At 40.2% G+C, this 23,911-nt stretch overlaps 1 protein-coding gene across 2 annotated transcripts in view; it reads left to right on the top strand.

Annotated features, from left to right (window-relative positions):
* USP49 (ubiquitin specific peptidase 49) overlaps positions 1-23,911 on the top strand; it is a 69,643-nt gene that overhangs the window by 6,000 nt on the left and 39,732 nt on the right. For both annotated transcript variants that reach the window (XM_047794549.1, XM_047794550.1), the window contains exon 3: positions 16,302-16,375. The gene's annotated coding sequence lies outside the window, so the exon portion shown is untranslated. The remainder of the gene's footprint in view (positions 1-16,301; positions 16,376-23,911) is intronic.

The raw sequence follows: 23,911 nt of genomic DNA, 5'->3' as shown, positions 1-23,911 counted from the left end.
GCCTGAGGAACATTGCTTGCAATTAATATAAGCAGGTTTGCCTTATGATAAGGAGATGTATATAAGTACCTTAACATTCTATTACCCCCCCCCAAAATAAATCTAAATTTGGGGAGTCTTTTCAGTTGTCCTGCTATAAGGAGAGTTCATTGGCCCCATCCTCATTGCCACTTTCCAGCTCATCCTTGATCTTTATTAAAACAGTAGCCTGTCCATTTGATAAAGGTGTGACCTGCAGAGTGAGGCCTGTCCACTCTATTAGCTGGATTCCAACAAAGGTAGAGTACAGCCCTTGTGGCTCCCATCCCCACCCCAGTTAAGTGAGCATCAAAGCTATGAAATACAGCTCCTTATTAAAGCTGATTGTAATAGTTAAAAACACTTAGCTTTCATAAGGATGAGAAAATTACGAATTATTTGGAAAGCATTCTTTCCAGTCATGTGTTATTGTTTCGGAGACATGGGCAATTTTTAAAGACTATAATACTGTTTCTTTGCCATTTACATGTTAATAGAAGTCTGAAAAGTAAGACACTTCTGAAATGTTCAGGGCTGTTTTTACTGTGTGTCAAGTTGTAAACAGCATTCTGTGACAGGTATTTTCTCTCTTTGTCTTCTATTGAGCTAATTAGTAATTTACACTCTAGTAGCATCTCTTCCAGCCTCGCTGTGTGAAAATGCCTGCTACTCTGTGCCTTCCATGCAGGCTGGGCTGGCAAATGATCGGGGGGGTGGGGGGGGAGATGTTGATTAGCACATCGGAAGGATCAGGGATAAAAATTTATTTTTGTGTAGTGTTTTTATAAACGTACAGGCTTTTGTATCTCTCCTACCTCTGCTACCCCCCCACCCCCCATTCAAATAGAAATGTTATGACCTCCTGTAATCCTGAGCTACTGCCCTTGATTCAACTTTGGATTGTTTTGCATTCTGTCTCCCACCCTTACCCCCACCCCCACCACAACGTTGTGGGATTTAGGAAGGATTAGCCGGGCAGTCTGGCATAGTTTAGAGCCCAGGAGGCTGGTCTTCATTGCTCCCTCCCATTCTCCCACAGAATACAGAGCTTCTTGTCATTGTCTTTAGAAGCCAGCAGTACTTCTCTTGATAGCAAGTTCTGTGAGGGGTGGGAGGCAGCACTATTGTTAGTGGGTTAGGAAGGTGCTTTTATATGATGCCTGATTCTCTCCAGAGGAAAGATAGGACCTACCTTTCTGTCTTTTTTTCGGTAAGCAGCCGTGAGTGACTACAAGACAATTTATAGCTTGGCTTTAGCACTTTGTCACTTTAGTGTTCTGCTTTCCTGCCCCCTGTTTGCTCTCTCTTTCTGTCTCTGACATGAGAAAGACGATGTGTAGTTATCTGTCATATGTCCACTCGGATAGGCCATGTGGTCATGTTAATGTAGCAAGAGCTTTTGACTTTGAAATAAAGTCTTAAGGATCGGTTTGTTCTGTGAGGAACATAAATTCAAATTGAGAATTAAAGGAAAGGTAGAGAGGAGGTTACCGATTTATCGTTTTGAGCCAAAACCTTTCTAGAATGCTAGATAATTTGTGGTACTTATTTTTGAAATTACAAGTACTGATTTATCAGGATAATAAGGTCAAAATCCCTGTTAGAGCTAATTAGAGTCTCCCTGACAAAATTGTTACCTGGAGGTGGCCACAAAGGAAACCAGGTAAGAAAATGTGTAAATAGGAGTTCCCGTCGTGGCTTAGTGGTTAACGAATCCGACTAGGAACCATGAGGTTGCAGGTTCGATCCCTGGCCTTGCTCAGTGGGTTAAGGATCCGGCGTTGCCATGAGCCGGATGTAGGTCACAGGTGCGGCTCGGATCCCGCAATGCTGTGGCTCTGGCCTAGGCCAGCAGCTACAGCTCCAATTCGACCCCTAGCCTGGGAACCTCCATATGCTGAGGGAGCTGCTCAAGAAATGGCAAAAAGAAAAGAAAAAAGAAAATGTGTAAATAGCTCTGTTTCACCATTGTTATTAATAGCATTATAATCAAAGACATCTAACCAGTAAATCGGCATTCATGAACAGAGGGCATATCACTCATGTTGACATGGACATATTCACTGAGTATATGGGGCTGTGTTTGTATTTCGTTTTCATGATCCAGAATGTCTAGAATGTCCCTATGGCTGACCATTGCTAACATTTACTTTTTTACTCTCCTTTTTCTATATTCTAATACAACCACCTATATCTTAATTATATTGGATGTTCATGGCTAGATGCTAATTATACTCTTGTGCTTTAATATCTAAAAGAGGTCAAAGGTCAACTTAATAAGCAACATATGAAAAAGTAAAATATTAAAGTGGCCTGTTCACACAGAGTAAGTAAAAGTAAGAAAATGAATGTATGACTATGGAATTGATTATACTCTTAGGAGGGTCCCGTTGTAGCTCAGCAAGTTAAAAATCCAATTAGTACCCATGAGGATGCAGGTTCAATCCCTGGCCTCGCTCAGCGGGTTGAAGATCCAGCGTTGAGGTGTCCCGGCACAGGTTGCAGTCATAGCTCGGATCTGGCATCACTGTGGCTGTGGTGTAGGCTAGCAGCTGTGGCTTAGATTTGACCCCTAGCTTGAGAACTTCCATGCAGGTGCAGCTATAAAAAAGAAAGGGGGTAAAAAAAGGAATGTACTCTTAAAAGAAACATTTCTCAAATGTATGGCATAGTGTAAAGAACTGATAACAATGCCTTTCAGGTAGCAGGTAAATAAGTGTGCTTTAGTGAAGAGACCAAACTCACTTGTGGTGGTGTCATTGTCCACTCCATACTAAAATCCCAAATTGGGAGTTTCCAATGTGGTGCGCTAGCATCAGTGGCATCTTGGGAGCACTGGGTTGCAGGTTCCATCCCTGGGCTGGCACAGTGGGCTAAGGAGCCAGTGTTGCTGTGGTTGTGGATTAGGTCGCAACTATGGCTTGAATCTGATCCCTGGCCAGGGATCTGATCCCTGGGCCTGGCCCCATATGCCATGGGGCAGCCAAAAAATAAAAAAATAACTAAATAGGATCTCAAGTTGGCTAAATATTACCAGTCTCCCTAGTTATTCTGTTAATGTGCTTTTTGAATTTTTTTTCTCCATAGACAGTTCAGCTTAGCCTACAGTTAATAAGTTCATAATCTATGTAAACTGTAAATTCTAACTCTAATCGTCTAAATAAATATAAAATAAAACACAATTACCACTTTTTACCTATTAGATTAAGAGATTAAACAAGTTGATGATAGCTAGTAGTGGATGAGGGTGGGAAAATTGGAATTCTCACACACTATTGATGGAAATATAAGTTTCCTTGGAAATAATGTTGGAATTTAAAATGCGTGTACCCTTGGAGTTCCCGTCGTGGCGCAGTGGTTAACAAATCCGACTAGGAACCATGAGGTTGCGGGTTCGGTCCCTGCCCTTGCTCAGTGGGTTAACGATCCAGCGTTGCCGTGAGCTGTGGTGTAGGTTGCAGACGCGGCTCGGATCCCGCTTTGCTGTGGCTCTGGCGTAGGCCGGTGGCTACAGCTCCGATTCGACCCCTAGCCTGGGAACTTCCATATGCCGCGGGAGCGGCCCAAGAAATAGCAAAAAGACAAAAAAAAGAGATATATTTATACACTTGCATGAAAAATAGAAGTACAAAGTTTTTCTTAATAGCATTGTTTGTTCCTGTAAAAAAATAATGCCTATTGATTAGGGACTAGTTAAATGATGTATGGTGGGTCCATACAATGGAATAGCATTAAGCTATTAGGGAATGCACCGAATCTCTATTGCTGATGTAGAAAGATGTCCATTGTTAAATTACCCAAAAAAAGTCACATTATAGAACAATATGTATAGAATATTCCTATTGTTGTAAAATATTAACGAGTGTCGTTAAGGTGTGCCCTTTTTGGGGAGGTGAGAGTCACTTTATGTACTTCTATAGTGATCACTTTCAATAAGCAGGTGAGGAAGGGGTTAACTGAGAATATCTTCCTGAAGGAATCTTCTGTGGTTGGAAGGGAGGTGAAAGAGGCTGGCCAGAGAAGAAAACTGCTCCATTCGTCTGAGACATACCAGTCGAGGTTTTAAGTGAGAAATGAGGACGGTAATGGAAGAAAGAGCGGATACAGTGGAAGTTGTGAACATTTGCTGGAAACTTTGACACAATGATAAACAGCTTGCATTTGATTGGAAAATGGGTTGTTGTGTGAGGATTGAAGTAAATAATGCATATAAAATATTTAGAACAGTGACTGACACATAATAAGTGCTCAATGTTAGCTATTATTATTGAAATACATTATCTTTTGTAAGCCTAATAAATTAGTATGTTGTCTTTTGTTCTGTGCAGTGATGATTCAGCTTACCCCACTAACAGACATGTAGTTGCCTTTTTTCCCAGGAAGGTTGATGGTTGGCCTAGCTCTTCCTATTCGCCTTTGATCCCCCCACCTACAGACACGTAGTATCAAAATCTGAAATAGTGAAGAGTTACAATTTTGGAGCTTTAGACATATGATGTCCTGTAAGTTGCTGTTGGGTTTGTTTACCAATATTATCATGTATACTAGTTAACATTTGGAGCTTGTAAAAAGAGGGGAACAGGTAAAATGAGGGGAAAACATTATTTTTTTGTGCCCCTGGGATGTGGAATAGATGTCACTTTGCACCAAATTATTAATCAGTTTCTGTTAGCAGTGCAGTGTAATGAGCATATTAGCTACAGCACTTTCATTGGCAGCTAGCAGCCTGCTTGTGAAATCTTTTGGAAACAGAAATCTGGCGAGAAGTGTTCCTGAGCAGTTGAAATATCTTTGGGGGAAAAAAATTACAAAGAACAAATAAAGTAGCAAAAAATTCTCTACCAAAAAGAAATAATTGGAGTTCCTGAATGATTCAGTGGGGTAAGGATCTGGTGTTGTCACTGCTGTAGCTGTAGTTAGAGCTATGGTGTGGGTTTGATCCCTGGACCAGGAACTTCTGCATGCCATGGACGTGGCCAAGAAAAAAAGAAGAAAGAAATTGTTTCACTACTGAAAGCCATGAGAAAAGATGTTTTACCTGGGGGCTAAGATGTGACAGTGTAATTTTTTAGGGCTTTTGTTTTGTTTTGTTTTCTTTTGGTTTTTCATTTAAGTTTGTCATTTCGAGGAGTTCCCGTTGTGGCTCAGTGGCAGTGAACCTGACTAGTATCCATGAGGATGCAGGTTCAATCCCTGGCCTCACTCAGTGGGTTAAGGTTCTGGCGCTGCCGTGACTGTGGCATAGGCCAGCAGCTGCAGCTCTGATTCAACCCCTAGCCTGGAAACCTCCATATGCTACAGGTGTGGCCCTAAAGGGAAAAAAGTTTGTCATTTAGAGAACTTCAATGTAGATTTATATTTGATAAAAAATTCTTTTATTTTTATTTATTTATTTTTTTGTCTTTTGCCATTTCTTGGGCCACTCCCGCGGCAAATGGAGGTTCCCAGGCTAGGGGTCTAATCGGAGCTGTAGCTGCCAGCCTACACCAGAGCCACAGCAACGCAGGATCCGAGCCATGTCTGCGACCTACACCACAGCTCACGGCAACGCCAGGTCATTAACCAACTGAACAAGGGCAGGGATGGAACCTGCAACCTCATGGTTCCTAGTCGGATTTGTTAACCACTGCGCCACAACGGGAACTCCTGATAAAAAAATTCTTAGGCTGTTTTAAGAATAGTGAACTTCTCACTTTTATAATATATATTCTAATGTAAATTATTTTCCCCTTCCATTTCCAGTTAAAACGTATCTTAAAACATGTATCCTTTTGAGTTTTTTTTTTTTTTTTTTAAACTTCAGGAGTTCTCGTCGTGGCGCAGTGGTAAAGGAATCCGACTAGGAACCATGAGGTTGCAGGTTCGATCCCTGGCCTCGCTCAGTGGGTTAAGGATCCGGCGTTGCCATGAGCTGTGGTGTAGGTCGCAGACGCGGCTCGGATCCCGTGTTGCTGTGGCTGTGGCGTAGACCGGCAGCTACAGCTCCAATTATACCCCTAGCCTGGGAACCCCCATATGCCTTGGGAGTGGCTTAAGAAAAAAGCAAAAAGACAAAACAGACAAACAGACAAACAAAAACTTCAGCAGAAATAAGAAAAGTTTACATTTAAGCACAGCACTTGACACTTAAGAGGCATTCAATAAGTTTTTATTGAATACATTAATGTATGCATGAATGAAAAATATTATTCTGAATTTGGATTTTATACTCTGTGGTTTGGATGCAGCCTAGCATTGGTGTATAAAAGCCTTCTGTTTGGCCACTGTTCCCATGTTCATTTCCTGTTCCTATCCCACAAACATCCTCTCTAATGTGTCTGATATATGTCCTTGATTCTGTATGCATCTTTACAAATTACTTAGTGATGTTTTTTGTATGTGTATCTTTAATCCCAAAATCACTCATGATACCACATGGGTGTAAAATTTGGCTGTAGAATTCTCCCTGCAGAAATGCTGTAGATCTTACTCTAGTTTTACTTTTTTGGTCAGTACTGTTTTAAGAGCTATGTGTGCTTAGGATGTACATTTAGCTAATTGCTCCTAACTGCAGCATACTATTCCGTGGTGTGCATCCATTCCCACAGTGATGGATGCCTAGGCTACCGCAAACAGTGCTACCAATAAACAGTCTCATCCATGTCCACTGGGAACATGTTTGAGAATTTCTTGGGATACAGACTCAGGAGTGGCATTGCGGCATAAGTATTGTCAGGCTGCTGAATGGTTGTATCAGTTTACACCTGACAGGACTTGCATTCCCAACCTCCCCCACGCATAGTATTGTCTACTTTTCTAATTTTGCCATTTAGTAATGTCTCATTTTAATTTGTATTTTCTAATTACCAGTAGGATTGAGTGTTTCTTTGTATCCTAATTAGCTGTTCCCCTTCTGAGAAATAAGCATGAACGATTGAACACGGCATTTTATTAATTAATTTTTTTAAGCTGGAGGAACTTTTGGTTATGCATTGTGTTTTGTAAGATATTAATTATTATCCCAAATTTCACAAAAGGAAGAATATCATACTTATGCAGAAACTTTAAGGGTTGTTTTTCTTCCTGATTCCAAGAGATGATGAAACAAACCTTTTTCTAAGCATTCAACTTGAGAGCTAACCAAGTATGCTACAATTAAACCATCTTGCCAATCTATTCTCATTGTCTTCATGAATGCTGAAGTTGAGAGCAAGTGTTTTTACCACAGTAGATTTAATGAGAAAGTGCTTAATTGTGTGTTAGTTAAAAAAAAAACCAAAAAACTCTTGTGGTCAAAAATCAATAGATGATTGGAGTTCCTGCTGTGGTGCAACAGGATAGGTGGTATCTCTGGAGTGCTGAGACGCAGGTTGGATCCCTGGCTCAACACAGAGGGTGAAGGATCGGGTGTTGCTACAGCTGCAGCTTGGGTCTGCAACTGTGGCTTGGATATATATATCTCTCTCTCAATAGCTGATTATCAAAAAAGTAAGATCTAGCAGCTTCTCCCCTGTTTACAATCTCCCTAGATGTCAGAAAGCTGAGTAAATAGGGAGTTACTGCTGTAGCTCACCAGGTTAAAAACCCAACTAATATCCATGAGGATGCAGGTCCAATCCCTGGCCTCGCTTAGTGGGTTAAAGGTGTGGTGTGACCACAAGCTGTTGTGTAGGTTTCGAATGCAGCTCGGATCCTGCATTGCTGTGGCTGTGGCCTAGGCTGGCAGCTACAGCTCCAATTCGCCCCCTAGCCTAGGAGCCTCCATATGCCACGGGTGCAGCCCTAAGAAGATAAAAAAAGAAAGAAAACAGAGTTAATAGCAGGCAGCACCTTCTCTAACTTGCCTGTCCAAGAAGAGCCCAACACTTGACTGAGAAAGTACCATCTTAGCACTCACTGAATGTAGATAATATTAAAAATGATGAACAAATACCATATTATACTCCTCATTTTTCTATGAGAGAGCAATAGAAAATATGAATGTTTTGATTTTTAAAGTGTTTGGAGATAGAGAAAAGCATAGCTCCCAATTGAGACACCACTTTTCAGGGACTTAGAGAAAGCTGGGCAGCAGTTGTTCCAGATTCACACTTGGTCTCCCTCCTATTTGTCTCAGGTCTTAGGAAAGGATGAGTGAGTCTGACTCAAAATGCTCCTCCCTTGTTGCAACAGGTTTGTAGTATTTGTGCTTTCCTTTCCTAAGGAAATAATACAGTTTTTAAAGTGTTTTCATTTCTGACCACAATGTGATGTGATCAGATCATTCTGTTGACTTTGGTTTAGCATCTGCCTGAGTGGAAAAGGAATTTTAATTTATGACAGGATTGATGTTAACCAGAAACCATGAACTTTTCCCAATGATACTATAATATGTTAAAAAATTTTTTTTCCTTTTTCTTTTTTTTCTGGTTTTGTGGTTATGTCTTTTGAGTAAGTTTCAATCAGCAAAACATTATTTCCTGCTCCTCATTTTTTTCACCCTGAGCCACACTCTATGCTAAGATGTACAATTTTCCAAGTGCTTTGATTTTGCTCTGCCTTTAAAATTACTATTTTTATTCATTATTTTTTTCCCCTTCAGAAATCTTGCTTGGAAAATTATACTTTTAGATGTGATTTAAAACATTCTTCTTGGAGTTCCCGTCATGGCGCAGTGGTTAACGTATCCGACTAGGAACCATGAGGTTGCGGGTTCAGTCCCTGCCCTTGCTCAGTGGGTTAACGATCTGGCGTTGCCGTGAGCGGTGGTGTAGGTTGCAGACGCGGCTTGGATCCTGCGTTGCTGTGGCTCTGGCGTAGGCTGGCGGCTACAGCTCCGATTAGACCCCTAGCCTGGGAACCTCCATGTGCCATGGGAGCGGCCCAAGAAATGGCAAAAAGACAAAAAAAAAATTCTTCTTAACCTTTTAAAGAATCTTTTAAAATTTATTTATTTATTTGTTTGTTTTTTAGGGCCACACCCACGGCATATGGAAGTTCCCAGGCTAGGGGTTGAATTGGAGCTACAGCTGCCAGCCTGTGCCACAGCCACAGCAACTTAGGATCTGAGCCACATCTTCCACCTACACCACAGCTCATGGCAATGCTGGATCCTTAACCCACTGAGCGAGGCCAGGGATTGAACCCGAATCCTCATGGATACTAGTCAGATTCGTTTCCTCTGCGCCAGGACAGGAACTCCTGAATGTTGCTTTTTAGTAGTTTTCTATTTTTGTTTCACAAACAGAATAACTATTCCCTGATTATATTCATTACAATTTAAAAAACTTTTCTGCAGCGTCCATTATCATCTGTTTTCCTTAAAGTACCTTTACTTGATCATTAGTTTTGGCCTTTCTTTTAGCGAATTTCCTTAAATGTATAGCCTTGACTGTTTTACTCATAGCGTAGAGTGAGCCATGAAAACATGAAAGCTGAATTTGCCTCACTGGGGGCTTCTGAAAGTTAACTAGTAGACTTCATTATAAGGCGATTAGCCAGGAACCCAACCTTTTTGTGTGTGGGGGTCACCTCTTGTAGGTGTTTTTCTTTTGTCTTAGCCAGGTTCTTTCCCAGGGAGAATGCTCTAGTCATTGGGTTGCATACCTGCCTACATGTAGGGAGCCGAGTAGGGAAAGAGACGGGGAAATCTAGCTTTCAGGGTCTCAGCCTTCCCTCAATCCCCATCTTTTTAGGGTGGTAGGTAGGCCTGCCCTTCATTATGCCTAAGTCCAGAGTCTCTCAGCTTCCAAAAACTCTGTTGTACTTATTTCCTTTCCTAGTCTTTGTCCTTATGAATTTTATTTTTTTAATGTCATTTTAGTGGAATTAGGGAGGAAATGGAGCAGGTGTTCAGCACATCACATTTCATTGAAGGTCCAATTTTATTTCTTTGATGCCGTGTTTCAACATAAGACTTAATAGGTAGGTGGCTTATAGCAATTGGAAGATTTTGCTGCAGTAACAGAATTGTACAAGACATAAATTCATTTGATCTTTGCTACCCTCATGCATTAATGCCTGTAAGAGAGTGGCATCTAAATGACTTCAAGAAGTTTGTAGATGTACAATAGGAATTTAGGTCATTAAGTAACTTAAATGTCCCTTTTACAGATGTGGAAACTGAGACCCAGAGAGCAGACCCAGGTAAGCAGAGGCTTACCTGTGTTCACTTGTCTGTCTAGAACTAGAACTGAGTCTCTTCTTCAGTATTCTTTTCCTTACCAGTGTGGTTCTGTCTTCTCTCATTAAAGTAGCTGGAAATAGGAGCCCCTTATCCATGGCTTATGTCACCCAAATGTCCTGTTAATTTAGTGTCAGCTTTAGGTTGCAGTCATGGGAATTTTTTTTTTAATGTTTTTTCTTCCTGTTAAAGATTGGGGTCTAGTTTTATTTGGATGAATTTGAAAACTCAAGAAAATTTGCATCTTACCCTTTTAAAGATATTCCTGTTTTGAAGAATTTATATTGAGCCTTTATGAGGTTTCTTTTTTCTTCCTATTATCCGTTTCTCAGTGGTCTTCAAAAGTTCTTTGTGGGGGAGGACAGAAACTCTTTCTTGAATATAATTATAGCAGATAAAATTATTTAGAACACACTAGTATGCCTGTTAAAAAATGTTGAAATAATGTGGGAAAAGGAAACAGATGTTGTAAAAATGTCAACAGGTTTTTTTTTTTTTTTGGAGAAATCCTAGAATGCTTTCTTTACTAGTTTTTCAAAGCTGAATTCCTCTTCCAAGACCCCATCCTACATTTTATCCCATGACATAAATCTTTTGTCTTATTTCCTCTTCCCTCTTATTGTGTACTTTGTGAAATTTGCCCCAAATTTATTATATGTTGACATAGGATTCTTTGGTGATTTTCACTTATATGTAAAATCCTTGGAGGCAGAAACCCTGTTTCATGCTTTTGAATAAATTCACTTCTATACATATTTAAGAGGTACCTTCTTTGAGGCACTGGGCTCCTCTGTAGGTGCCAGCATCTTTGGGATACAAAATAGGCCTTTCACAGATGCTGGTGGTTGGTAAAAACTCATCTTTTCCCCAGTCACTTTTATGAGACAATTGTGTCACATAGGTGACAAGTAATAACAGCTGGGAGCAGAGCTGGGAAAGCCTCTTGTTTGGAAGCTAGGAGCCTAATGTTCCCTTAACTAGAAAGTGAAGAGGTTGGAAGAGAAGCCCTCTGAGCTTCCTTACAACTTCTAGAGCAATAGGTGCTCCCAGTGACAGCTCTGGGACACCCTTTAAAACAACTGACCCATAAAGAAAAATAATGTCTCTTAAGATGGAGTGGAATGGAACTGTCACTGAAGCAGCTTGGGTCATTGCTGTGGCATGGTTTCAGTCCCTGGCCCAGGAACTTCCACAAGCTGGAGGCACAGAAGAAAAAAAAAAGAAAGAGAAAGGATAGAGGCACAGCAGAAATGAATCTGACTAGTATCCATGAGGATGCAGGTTCAGTCTCTGGCCTTGCTCAGTATGTTGGGGGTCCGGTGTTGCTGTGAGCTTAGGTATAGGATCCCACATTACTGTGGCTGTGGCATAGGCTGGCAGTTACAGCTCCAATTTGACCCTTAGCCTTGGAACCTCCATATGCTGCAGGTGCACCCTAAAAAAAAAAAAAAAAAAAAAAAAAAAGGAAAGAAAAAATCTCCCTCACAGCATGGCATCTAGTAGAAGTATAATAAATATTTATAAATGTTCTCTTCCTGTTATATTTGCTCCTCTGTACTGGTGTTTATAAAATGTGCTTGGTAATGACCAAATTAATGCTTTTAAAATGATTTGAATGAATGCTGACAGACTGAACTCTACCAATTAATAATATTTACCACATGTAGGGATTATAAAAAGCAGGATGATATTTAAGCACAGGGATGAAATAGCAACTCCAGCATATGCTCTATGGAAGGTCATTTTTGTGGCTGACACTACTGCTCTATGAACGAAATAGGATTTGGTATTGCTTTTGTTTGCATGTATTTATTTTGGATAATTGGGGAGAATGCAAGCATATCATGCTGTTGCTTTTAGGTCATTTTATTCTTGGTGAGAAGGAGTTACCAATATTGCTTGTATTATAGGTTGTATGTCCTTTATTCTTTATTAAGCAGTTAATTAAGGAAAGAATGTTATTTAACTAAAATAAAAACCCAGGGAGTTCCCACTGTGGCTGTGGCACAGCAGAAATGTATCTATGAGGATGTGGATTCCATCCCTGGCTCTGCTCAATGGGTTAAGGATCTAGCTCTGCCATGAACTGTGGTGTAGGTCACAGATACAGCTCAGATTCCGAGTTGCTATGGCTGTGGTATAGACCAGCCACTACAGCTCTAATTCGACCCCTTGCCTGGGAACTTCCATATGCTGCAGATGTGGCGCTAAAAGGCAAAAAAATTTTAAAAAGTCTCAGATACCAAACACATTTTAGGATTCTTTTTTTTTTTTTTTTTTTTTTGCTTTTTAGAGCCACACCCAAGGCATATAGAAGTTCCCAGGCTAGAGGGGTCCAATCAGAGCTGTAGCTGCTGGCCTACAGCACAGCCACAGCAACACCAGATCCGAGCCGTGTCTGCAACCTATACTACAGCTCACAGCAACGCTGGATCCTTAACCCACTGAGCAATGTCAGGGATCGAACCTGTGTCCTCATGGATGCTAGTCAGATTCGTTAACCACTGAGCCACGACAGGAGCTCCCATTTTAGGCTCTTGAGCACTATGTGAATGATTGTGTTCTTTTATCCTAGAATGCCCCCAAACCTCTGGAATATTCAGATATCCAGGGTAATGATCTGAAGTCTTTGCCTTCTTTGGTAGCAGGGAAAGAATGGTCATCCCATGTGCAGTTCTCATCACTTTACAGTGCACTTACACATTTCCTAGTTGATCTTCACAGCACCTTTGGAAAGGAGTAGAGCTGGTGTTGTATACATTTACAAGTGAGGACATAGAGGTCCCAGCACATTAGTGAGTTGCCCAGGATAACTCTGCAAATAAGTGGGTAGCTTGAGGCTTAAACACAAGCCTTCTGATTCTAAATCTAAGGCGTTTTCACTCTCTCATGTTCTCATACCCCTTATAATTTTTTTTTTTTTTTTAATGACCACTCTCATGTCATATGGAAGTTCCCAGGCCAGGGACTGAATCTGAGCCACAGCTGCAACCTATGCTGCAATTGCAGCAATGCTGGATCCTTTAACCCACTGTGCCAGGCCTGAGGATCCAATCCTCAGCACCACAGCTACCCAAGCTGCTACAGTCAGATACTTAACCCACTGCACTACAGTAGGAACTCCACCCCACTTATAAATTAATAGACTCATCCAATATCTTATTAGATATGGAAGTCAATCAGCAAGGCACATGGATTCCTAAAACCTTTTTGATTCTAACCACCACACAGAAATTTAGGGAAGAGGAGTTCCCGTCATGGCTTAGTGGTTAACGAATCCAACTAGTATCCATGAAGTTGCGGGTTCGGTCCCTGCCCTTGCTCAGTGGGTTAAGGATTCAGCGTTGCCGTGAGCTGTGGTGTAGGTTGCAGACGTGGCTCGGATCCTGCGTTGCTGTGGCTCTGGCGTAGGCCGGTGGCTACAGCTCCAATTCGACCCCTCACCTGGGAACCTGCATATGCCTCGAGAGCGGCCTAAGAAATGGCAAAAAGACAAAAAAAAAAAAAAAAGAAAAAAAGAAAGAAATTTAGGGAAGAAAATTTCTAATGTGAGCTTTGGCCATCTTTTAGTCTGAGACTCTGGATTGCTTATACATCATTATGTTAATCCCAAATTATTTCTATTTAGGAAGGATAAAACAACATGAAGTGTTTTGCTCTAATACAAAAATGCATTCACGGAGAGATGATAAAATTAAAATTTGCAGTGATAAACACCATGTGAGGTTTTTATTTGAAGATATTTTATTAATATCAAAAAAGCTTATTGCCCGAGAAGTAAGATTAGAGATAAACCTAACTTTAAAAGGGGGGGGGGGTCCTCTATCAGTTATTCATTCAACTGAATAACTGATAGTTAATATACATTAACATACATTATTTTTCCAATAATGTATATTAAGTCAACAGGACACAGAAACAAAATGAGAAATAATCTGTCCTCGGCAAACTCATGGTCTAAGTTGACATTCCTTGTATTTTGTATAACACAGCTTCATAAACCCATGGACTACATTTCTGTTTTTTTTTGTCTTTTTTTTTTTTTTCATGGTTCCTAGTCGGATTCGTTAACCACTGCGCCACGACGGGAACTCCCCACATTTCTGTTTAATGGTGAGAAAGCATTTTAATAAACAGCTGGTAAAATTCATTTGGCAAGTGAACTTAGATTTTACTAACTAAATTATTCTGAACCACAGTCAAAGTGTATAAATGAGATCCTAGCACCCTTTGTGTTTCGCAGAATATCATAAATCTGTCTGTTTTGCAGTTTCTGTTGAGAGGTCCTGAATTTGAACTTAAGCCATTATTCAGAATCATTAATGGGTAACACCCATGACAAACTAATAATTTAGAATCTTAGAACAGTAAAGTCAGCAGATCTTGAGCCTTTATCCATGCTATGCACTGAAATGTAAAACGTTTTGTTTCTTTTTACATTAGTCCTTGCTCTGATGCTATGCACACAATTTTGGAATTTTAAATTTGAGTGGGATTGGGGATCACATAGCTCTTCAGTGGCACAAAGTGAAATGAAACCCAGGGTTCCTGATACCTAGTTTCATTCTCTTTCTTCCCACCAGTCTATGCTGGGCTTCCTAACTTCGCAGCCATGAGAGATTTAATTGCGTTCTTCTTAAAATTTTACATGAAGGGAGTTCCCGTCATGGTGCAGTGGTTAATGAATCTGACTAGGAACCATGAGGATGTGGGTTCGATCCCTGGCCTCACTCAGTGGGTTAAGGATTCAGTGTTGCCATGAGCTATGGTGTAGGTCACAGACGTGGCTTGGATCTGGTGTGTTGCTGTGGCTGTGGTGTAGGCTGTCAGCTGTAGCTCTGATTGGAACCCTAGCCTGGGAATCTCCATATGCCACGGGTGTGGCCCTAAAAATACAAAAGGCAAAAAAAAAATTTACATGAGGTTTCTTTTTTTTGGTTTTTATTTTATTTATTTATTTATTTATTTATTTTTTGCCTTTTTAGGGCCGTACTCACAGTTTATGGAGGTTCCCAGGCTAGGGGTTGAATCAGAGCTACAGATGCTGGCCTACACCACAGCTACAGCAACAGGGGACCGATCTGCGTCTGTGACCTATGTGACCTATATACCACAGCTCACAGCAACACTGGATCCATGAGGGATTGAACCCACATCCTCATGGATACTATTTCGGTTCATTACCACTGAGTTACAACGGGAACTCCTTGTCCTGGGATCTTGACAGCCATTGTTCCAGGGAACGTCCACCACTCAGGGACTGGACGTGAGAGGTGGAAAGGCCCCACTGAGGGAATATATTTGCACAAAGAAAGTTCCTTCTGAAAGGGATTCTTGTGTTAGTTATTAGGATGGCAAAATAGAGAAGTTTTCATGTTGTTACCTAGTGGTAGTGTACTAATCTCAATCCTATTGAGTCCTGCCTTCTGAATAAGGTTTCAGAAACCTGAATAATAATTATGCATGTCATTTGCCCAAATCCTACACTCTAGATATCTTTGACTAATGCATGTCCTTGTGTATACAGCATATGCTTCTTCCATAAAAGTCATGAACCCACCTAACACAAAGAAATCACCTCCACGCATCTTTCATACTAAATACTTCTCTTCTGTAAAAAAAAAATTTAGCTTTTGAAACATGAATATTTTTGTTACCATGAATTTGCTTTTGTTCTTCTGACAGTTTTGAGTTACCTACAAAAACAGTGTATAATTGTTAAGACCTAAAACAAATGCAGAAATACATTTTTCAGAAAACCAACCTTTCATACTCCCATTTGTGAGTCAGTCTATTTATTTATTATTATTATTATTATTTTTTTTTAGGGCTGCACCCATGGCACATGGAAGTTCCCAGGATAGGGGTCGAATCAAAGCTGCAGTTGCCAGCCTACACCACAGCCACAGCAAAACCACATCTGAACCATGTCCTCAATCTACACCACAGCTCATGACAATTAACCCACTGAGCGAGGCCAGGGATCGCACTGGAGGATAAATGCTGGTCAGCTTCGTTTCCACTGAACCATGATGGGAACTCTGGGAATTCCCTGTTTTTGAATTTATAAATAAAATTTCTGAAGTTGCTTTTTTTTCTTACAATATATCAGCCCAGCCTTACAGATTTTTTTTCCCTATAGGTAATAGAGAAAAGGAAACCTAACCAATGACTGTGGAATAATATGGAAGAAAATGGAAGGAACTTGTTTAATGGGTAAGAAATAAAACTATAATAAAAAGTTTCTCATGAAAACCATTCACAGTAGTATTATGTATGACCAGTCTATAGTAGGTGGCCGAGATTGGTATACTATTAGGGTGAGTGATCATTCACTATCTTTGTCTTATCACCATTCTGAACTTTGATCACCTTCTTCCTTCTTACTCCTGTGAATTTTTCAGTAATATGAGTTAAGCTAAGAGGGGACACAACCATATTTGAAGATAAAGATGGGACCCGGAGACCAGCACTAGCACTGTGGAATAATATGGAAGAAAACAAGTCTAGGGCAGGTCTTGAAGCTTTTACTGGTGGTCGGGTGGAGACTGTGCCTGTCATGACCTGTCAAGGATATTAACCTCCCCGTCTCGTGCTCCAAATACTGCCAGCGCTGTAACGTTAGACTCACCTGAGGATCCTGTTCATTTAGGCACCTGCAGATTGTGTGTCAGGTGGTAATCAAATAGAATTCCACACAAAGTCCAATAAAAGGTGTGACTAAATTGATGAGATATAAAAAAAATTATACAAGTCCACACATTCTTATTGTCAATAATTCAAACATTTAGATAACCAAAACCCTCTTACCGGACTCTTAGGCCCCTCCCAGATATATAAGTGCATGATTTGTCTTTGTGCAAACTTTGTCTTTACCTCGTTGTTAAAAACTTGGGTCTAGGAGCCAATCTGTTTTTGACTAGCCACTATTAACTTTACATTTGGGCAGGTTAATTTCTCTGTGCCTCAATTCCTTGGGTATAAGTAGAGATAATATAATGTCTATCTCTGAGTTCCCATCGTGGCTCAGTGGTTAACGAATCCAACTAGGAACCATGAGGTTGCTGGTTTGATCCCTGGCCTCGCTCAGTGGGTTAAGGATCTGGCGTTGCCGTGAGCTGTGGTGTAGGTCACAGACGCAGCTTGGATCCCACGTTACTGTGGCTCTGGCGTAGGCTGGCGGCTACAGCTCCGATTGGACCCCTAGCTTGGGAACCTCCATATGCCACGGGAGCGGCCCTAGAAAAGGCAAAAAGACACACACACACACACACACACACACACACACACACACACACAAAATGTGCCTATCTCATAGCAGTGCTGAAGATTGATTAGTTAATCCATATTAAAAAAAAACTTGGAGTAACGCCCGGAACATAGTGGTATTCAGTAAATGTTAGCTGTAATTTCCATATGTATCCCGGTTAGCATTTTTATGTACCAAACGTCCCGAGCTGAATCTCTTTCTGATACGCTGCAAGAGTTATACTATCTTGAATAAGGTTAACCCTGGTGACAAGATTTAAAATTTTTTTCATGAATGTTTTCTTTTTGGCTTCAAGCTTCCTTTGTCTCAGAGTAAGCTGTGAGACGTGTGAGAATAGGGTTATACACCTTCAACTACGTATCTTACGGTGTAAATGATGCTTACAGGTATGTATGAAAAAAACAACTATCTTCAGGCTATGATAGTTTCATCTTGCTCATATTAGTATCTATGTCAAAACAGGATGCATGATTCTTTTGTTTCTAGATAGCTATGTCACATTTTCTCTAACATTCCTTTAATCTTTTTTGAAGGACAAGTCTTCCTGAGTTTCTTATTTTTCTTTTTTTTCTTCTTTTTTTTGCCTTTTTGCCTTTTTGCTATTTCTTTGGGCCATTCCCTCGGCATATGGAGGTTCCCAGGCTAGGGGTCGAATTGGAGCTGTAGCCACCGGCCTCCACCACAGCCACAGCAACGCGGGATCCGAGCCTCGTCTGCAACCTACACCACAGCTCACGGCAACACCGGATCGTTAACCCACTGAGCAAGGACAGGGACCGAACCCACAACTTCATGGTTCCTAGTTGGATTCATTAACCACTGCGCCACAACGGGAACTCCCTCTTATTTTTCTTGATTCACAAAATCATAATAGTTTTGAAAATGTCTTTGGAGTCCCCATCATGATGTCTTTGATAACTTTTCCATGACCTGTCATCACTTTCTTGGGTGGAACAGACAATTAGTATTTTTTGTGTGTGTCTTTAAAAATTTTTATTGAAGTATAGTTGATTTACAGTGTTATGTTAGTTTCTGCTATACAGCAAAGTTATTCAGTTATACATGGATATACATTTTTTTCATATTCTTTTCCATTATGGTTTGTTACAGGATTTTGAATATCGTTCCCTGTGCTATACAGTACAGCCTTGTTGTTTATCTATTTTATATCTAGTAGTTTGTATCTGCTAATCCCAAATGCCTACTTTTTCCCTCACCCACCCCTTTCTCCTTTGGTGACCATAAGTTTGTTTTCTATGGCTGTGAATCAGTTTCTGTTGCATAACTAAGTTCATTTGTATCATATTTTAGATTCTACATATAAGTGATATCATATGGTATTTGTCTTTTTCCTTCTGACTTCACTTAGTATGATAATCTCTAAGTCCATCCATATTGCAGCAAATGGCACTATTTTATTCTTTTTAGTATTCCGCTGTGTATATATACCATATTTTCCTTATCCATTTATCTGCTGATGGACATTTAGACTGCTTCCGTGTCTTGGCTATTGTAAATAGTGCTACAATGAACGTAGGGGTGTTTGTATCTTTTCAAACTATAGTTTTCCCTGGATATATGCCCAGGAGTGGGATTGCTAGATCATATGGCAACTCTATTTTTAGTTTTTTTAAGGAAACTCCATGCTCTTTTTCATGATAGTTGTACCAGTTTACATCCCCACCAACAGTGTAGGAGAGTTCCTTTTTCTCGACCCCCTCTCAGGCATTCGTTATTTGTAGACTTTATTTATTTTTTTTTACTGTTATTTATTAATTTTTTTTAGGGCCGCACCTGTGGCATATGGAAGGACCCAGGCCAGGGGTCCAATCGGAGCTGAAGCTGCCAGCATAAACCATAGCTACAGCAATACCAGATCCGAGCCTCGTCTGCAACCTACACAACAGCTCATGGCAATACCAGATCCTTAACCCACTGAGTGAGGCCAGGAATCCAACCTGCATCCTCATGGATACTGGTCAGGTTGTTACCACTGAGCCACAGTGGGAACTCCTATAGAATTTTTAATGATGGCCATCTGACTAGCATGAGATGGTACCTCATTGTAGTTTGGGGTTTTTTGGGGTTTTTTTGTTTTGTCTTTTGTCTTTTTAGGGCAGCATCCACGGCATATGGAGGTTCCCACGCTAGGGGTCTAATCATAGCTACAGCTGCCGGCCTACACCACAGCCACAGCAATGCAAGATCCGAGCCGCATCTGCAGCCTGCACCACAGCTCGCAATAATGCTGGATCCTTAATCCACTGAGTGAGGCTAGGGATCAAACCTGCACCTCATGGTTCCTAGTCAGATTCATTTCAGCTGCACCACAACGGGAACTCCTCATTGTAGTTTTGATTTGCGCTTCTGTAGTAATTAGCAGTGTTGAGCATCTTTTCATGTGCCTTTTGTCCATGTGTATATCTTCTGTGGTGAAATATCTATTTAGGTCTTCTGCCCGTTTTTTGATTGGCTTGGTGTTTTCTCTTGTTGAGTTGTATGAGTTATTGGTGTATTTTGGAAATTAAACCCTTATTGGTCGCATCATTTGCCAATATTTTCTCCCAATCTATAGGTTGTCTTTTTGTTTATGGTTTCCTTTGCTGTGCAAACATTTATAAATTTGATTAGGTCTGATTTGTTTATTCTTGCTTTTATTTCTATTCTTTAGGGAGACTAACCTAAGAAAATATTGGCACAAAATACGTCAGAATGATTTACCTATGTTCTCTTCTAGGAGTTTTATGGTGTCATAACTTATGTTTAAATCTTTAAGCCATTTTGAGTTTATTTTTTTGTGTGGTGTGAGGGCGTGTTCTAATTTCATTGATGTACGTGTGGCTCTCCAGCTTTCCCAGCATCCCTTGCTGAAAATATTGTTTTTCTCCATTGTATATTCTTGCCTCCTTTGTCAAAGATTAATGGACCGTAGGTGTGCAGGTTTATTTCTGGGCTCTCTGTTCTGTTCCATTGACCCATAAGTCATGTTTGTGCCAGTGTCATGCTGTTTTGGTTACTTTAGCTTTGTAATATTGTCTAAAGTCTGGGAGGGTTATGCCTCCAGCTTTGTGCTGTTTCCTCAGAATTGCTTTAGCAATTTTGGGTCTTTTATGATTCCATAATTTTAGGATTAGTTGATATAATTCTGTAAAAAATGTCATGGGTAATTTGATACGGATCACATTAAATCTGTAGATTGCTTTGGGTAGCATGGCTGTTTTAACAGTATTAATTCTTCCAGTCCAGAAGTTTGGGATGCCCTTCCATTTCTTTGAATCATCTTCAGTTTCCTTTATCAATGCTTTATAATTATATATTGTTAGTGTAAAGAAATGCAACAGATTTCTGTGTGTTCACCTTGAATCCTGCTACCTTGCTGAGTTTGTTTATAAGTTCTAGTAGTTTTTGTGTGGAGTCTTTAAGTTTTCTATATATAATATCATCTATATATAATGATAATTTTACCTCTTCTCTTCCAATTTTTATATGCTTTTTTTCCTTTTCTTGTCTGATTGCTGTGGCTAGGACTTCCAACACTATGTTGAATAGAAGAGGTGAGAGTAGTCATCCTTGTCTTGTTCCATATTTTAGTGGGAAGGCTTTCAGCTTTTTACCATTGAGTATTATGTTGGCTGTGGTTTTCTCGTTAATAACTTTTATTATGTTGAAATATGTTCCCTCTCTACCCACTTTGGTAAGAATTTGTATCATAAATGGATGTTGGATTTTATCAAATCTTTTTCTGCATCTATTGAGATGGTCATGTGATTTTTGTCTTTTTTTTTTTGTTGACCTGGTATATCACACCAATTGTTTTGCATATGTTGAACCATGCATGTGACTCTGGGAAATCCAACTTGATTGTGGTGTATGATCTTTTTAATTTATTTTTGGATTTGGTTTCCTAATATTTTGTTGAGAATTTGTGCATATATACTCATCAAAGATACTGTCCTATAATTTTCTTTTTTGGTATTGTCTTTGTCTGGTTTTGGTGAAAGGGTGATGGTGGCTTCACAGAATGACCTTGAGAGTGTTCCCTCCTCTTTAGTCTTTTTGAAGCATTTGAGAAGGATTCAGTACGTTCTTCTTTGTATGTTTGGTAGAATTCCCCAGTGATGCCATCTGGTCTTGGACTTTTGTTTGTGGGGATTTTGTTTTTGTTTTTGTTTTTTAATTATTACAGATTCTGTTTCACTTCTAGTGATCAGTCTATTCAAATTATCTTTTTTATCTTGCTTCAGTTTTGATGGGCTCTATGTTTCCAGAGACTTGTCTGTTTCTTCTAGGTTGTCCAGTTTGTTCGTATATAATTGTCCAAAGTATTTTTTTTTTTTGTCTTTTTGCTATTTCTTTGGGCCTCTTCCTTGGCATATGGAGGTTCCCAGGCTAGGGGTCGAATTGGAGCTGTAGCCACCGGCCTACGCCAGAGCCACAGCAATGCGGGATCCGAGCTGCGTCTGCAACCTACACCACAGCTCACAGCAATGCCGGATCGTTAACCCACTGAGCAAGGGCAGGGACCGAACCCGCAACCTCATGGTTCCTAGTCGGATTCGTTAACCACTGTGCCACGACGGGAACTCCCAAAGTATTTTCTTATGATTTTTTGTATTTCAGTGGTATTGCTTGTTATTTCTCCTCTTTCCTTTCTTATTTTATTTATTTGAGTTTTCTCTCCTTTCTTCTTGGTGAGCCTGGTCAGAGGGTTGTTGATATTTTTTACCCTTTCAAAAAACTTGGTTTTATTGATCTTTTCCACTTAAAAAAAAAAATCTCCATTTTATTTATTTCCGCTCTGATCTTTATTCTTTCCTTCCTTCTGCGGACTTTAGGTTTTGTCTGTTGTTCTTTTTCTAATTCTTTTAGGTGGTAGATTAAGTTGTTTATTTGAGATTTTTCTTATTTTTTGAAAATAGCCTGTATCACTCTGAACTTCCCTCTAAGAACTGCTTTTGATGCAGCATAGACTTTGTGTGGTTGTGTTGACAATTACCTATTTTGAGAAAAAATATATACGGGGAACTATATCCAATCTCCTGGGATAGACCATGATGTAAAATATTATTTTAAAAAAGGATGTATACATATGCATGACTAAATCACTTTGCTCTACAGCAAAAATTGTCACAAACTTGAAAATCAACTATACTTAAAAAAAAAAAAAAAGAACAAGAAAGACACTAAAACAGCCATCTCTTCAGGAATTCCTGTCATGGAATTCCTGAAAAAAAAAAAAAAAGAGAGAGAGAGAGATAATAAAGACAAGTATCTTCTGAAAAAGTCACCATAACTAATCTGTTCCTGCTTACTAATGGGGAGGAACATTTGAAATCATTTATCTTCTTTTTTATTTTTATTTTTTGTCTTTTTAGGGCTGCACCTGCAACATATGGAGGTTCCCAGGCTAGGGGTTGAATCGGAGCTGTAGCCGCCAGCCTACGCCAGAGCCACAGCAACACCAGATCCAAGCTGCATCTGCGACCTACACCACAGCTCACGACAATGCTGGATCCTTAACCCAATGAGCAAGGCCAGGGATTGAACCTGCAACCTCATGGTTCCTAGTTGTATTTGTTTCCGCTGTACAATGGGAACTCCCATTTATCTTCTTAAGTTTGGGAAAAATAGTGATGTGAGATTCAAAGATAATTGTTTTTTCTTGACCATACTTAAATGAATACAATTGTTTTGCCTCTGTTTTGCCTCTTTACAAATTGCTTGTGGTAGATAGAAATCACCTGAATCTGGGAGTGCCCTTTGTGGCTCATTGGTTAACAAACCCTGTTAGGATCCATGAGGATGTGAGTTCAATCCCTGGCCTAGGTCAGTGGGTTAAGGATCCAGTGTTGCCATGAGCTGTGGTATAGGTCACAGATGCGGCTCGGATTCAGTGTTGCTGTGGCTGTGGTGTAGGCCGGCAGCTGTAGCTCCAGTTCTGCCCCTAGCCTGGGAACTTGCATATGCCGCAGGTACAGCCCTAAAAAGCAAAAAAGAAAAGAAATCGCCTGAATCGGAGTTCCTGTTGTGGCGCAGTGGTTAGTGAATCCGACTAGGAACCATGGGGTTGCGGTTCAATCCCTGGCCTTGCTCAGTGGGTCAAGGATCCGGCATTGCTGTGAGCTGTGGTGTAGGTCGCAGTTTTGGCTCGGATCCTGTGTTGCTGTGGCTCTTGTGTAGGCCGGTGGCTACAGCTCCGATTGAACCCCTAGCCTGGGAATCTCCACATGCCGTGGGAGCAGCCCTAGAAAACACAAAAAGACAAACAAAAAATAAAAATAAAAAATAAATAAATCACTTGAATCTAGCTAAGGAACAGTACATTTTTTTTTTATATTTAATGATTTTTATTGTTTTCCATTATAGCTGGTTTACAGTGTTCTGTCAATTTTCTACTGTACAGCAAGGTGACCCAGTCACACATACATACATACATTCTTTTTTCTCACATTATCATGCTCCATCATAAGTGACTAGATATA

Source organism: Phacochoerus africanus, chromosome 9 (genome assembly GCF_016906955.1).
Source record: "Phacochoerus africanus isolate WHEZ1 chromosome 9, ROS_Pafr_v1, whole genome shotgun sequence".
NCBI classification, from domain to species: domain Eukaryota; kingdom Metazoa; phylum Chordata; class Mammalia; order Artiodactyla; family Suidae; genus Phacochoerus; species Phacochoerus africanus.
This window is presented reverse-complemented; position numbering and strand designations above follow the sequence as displayed.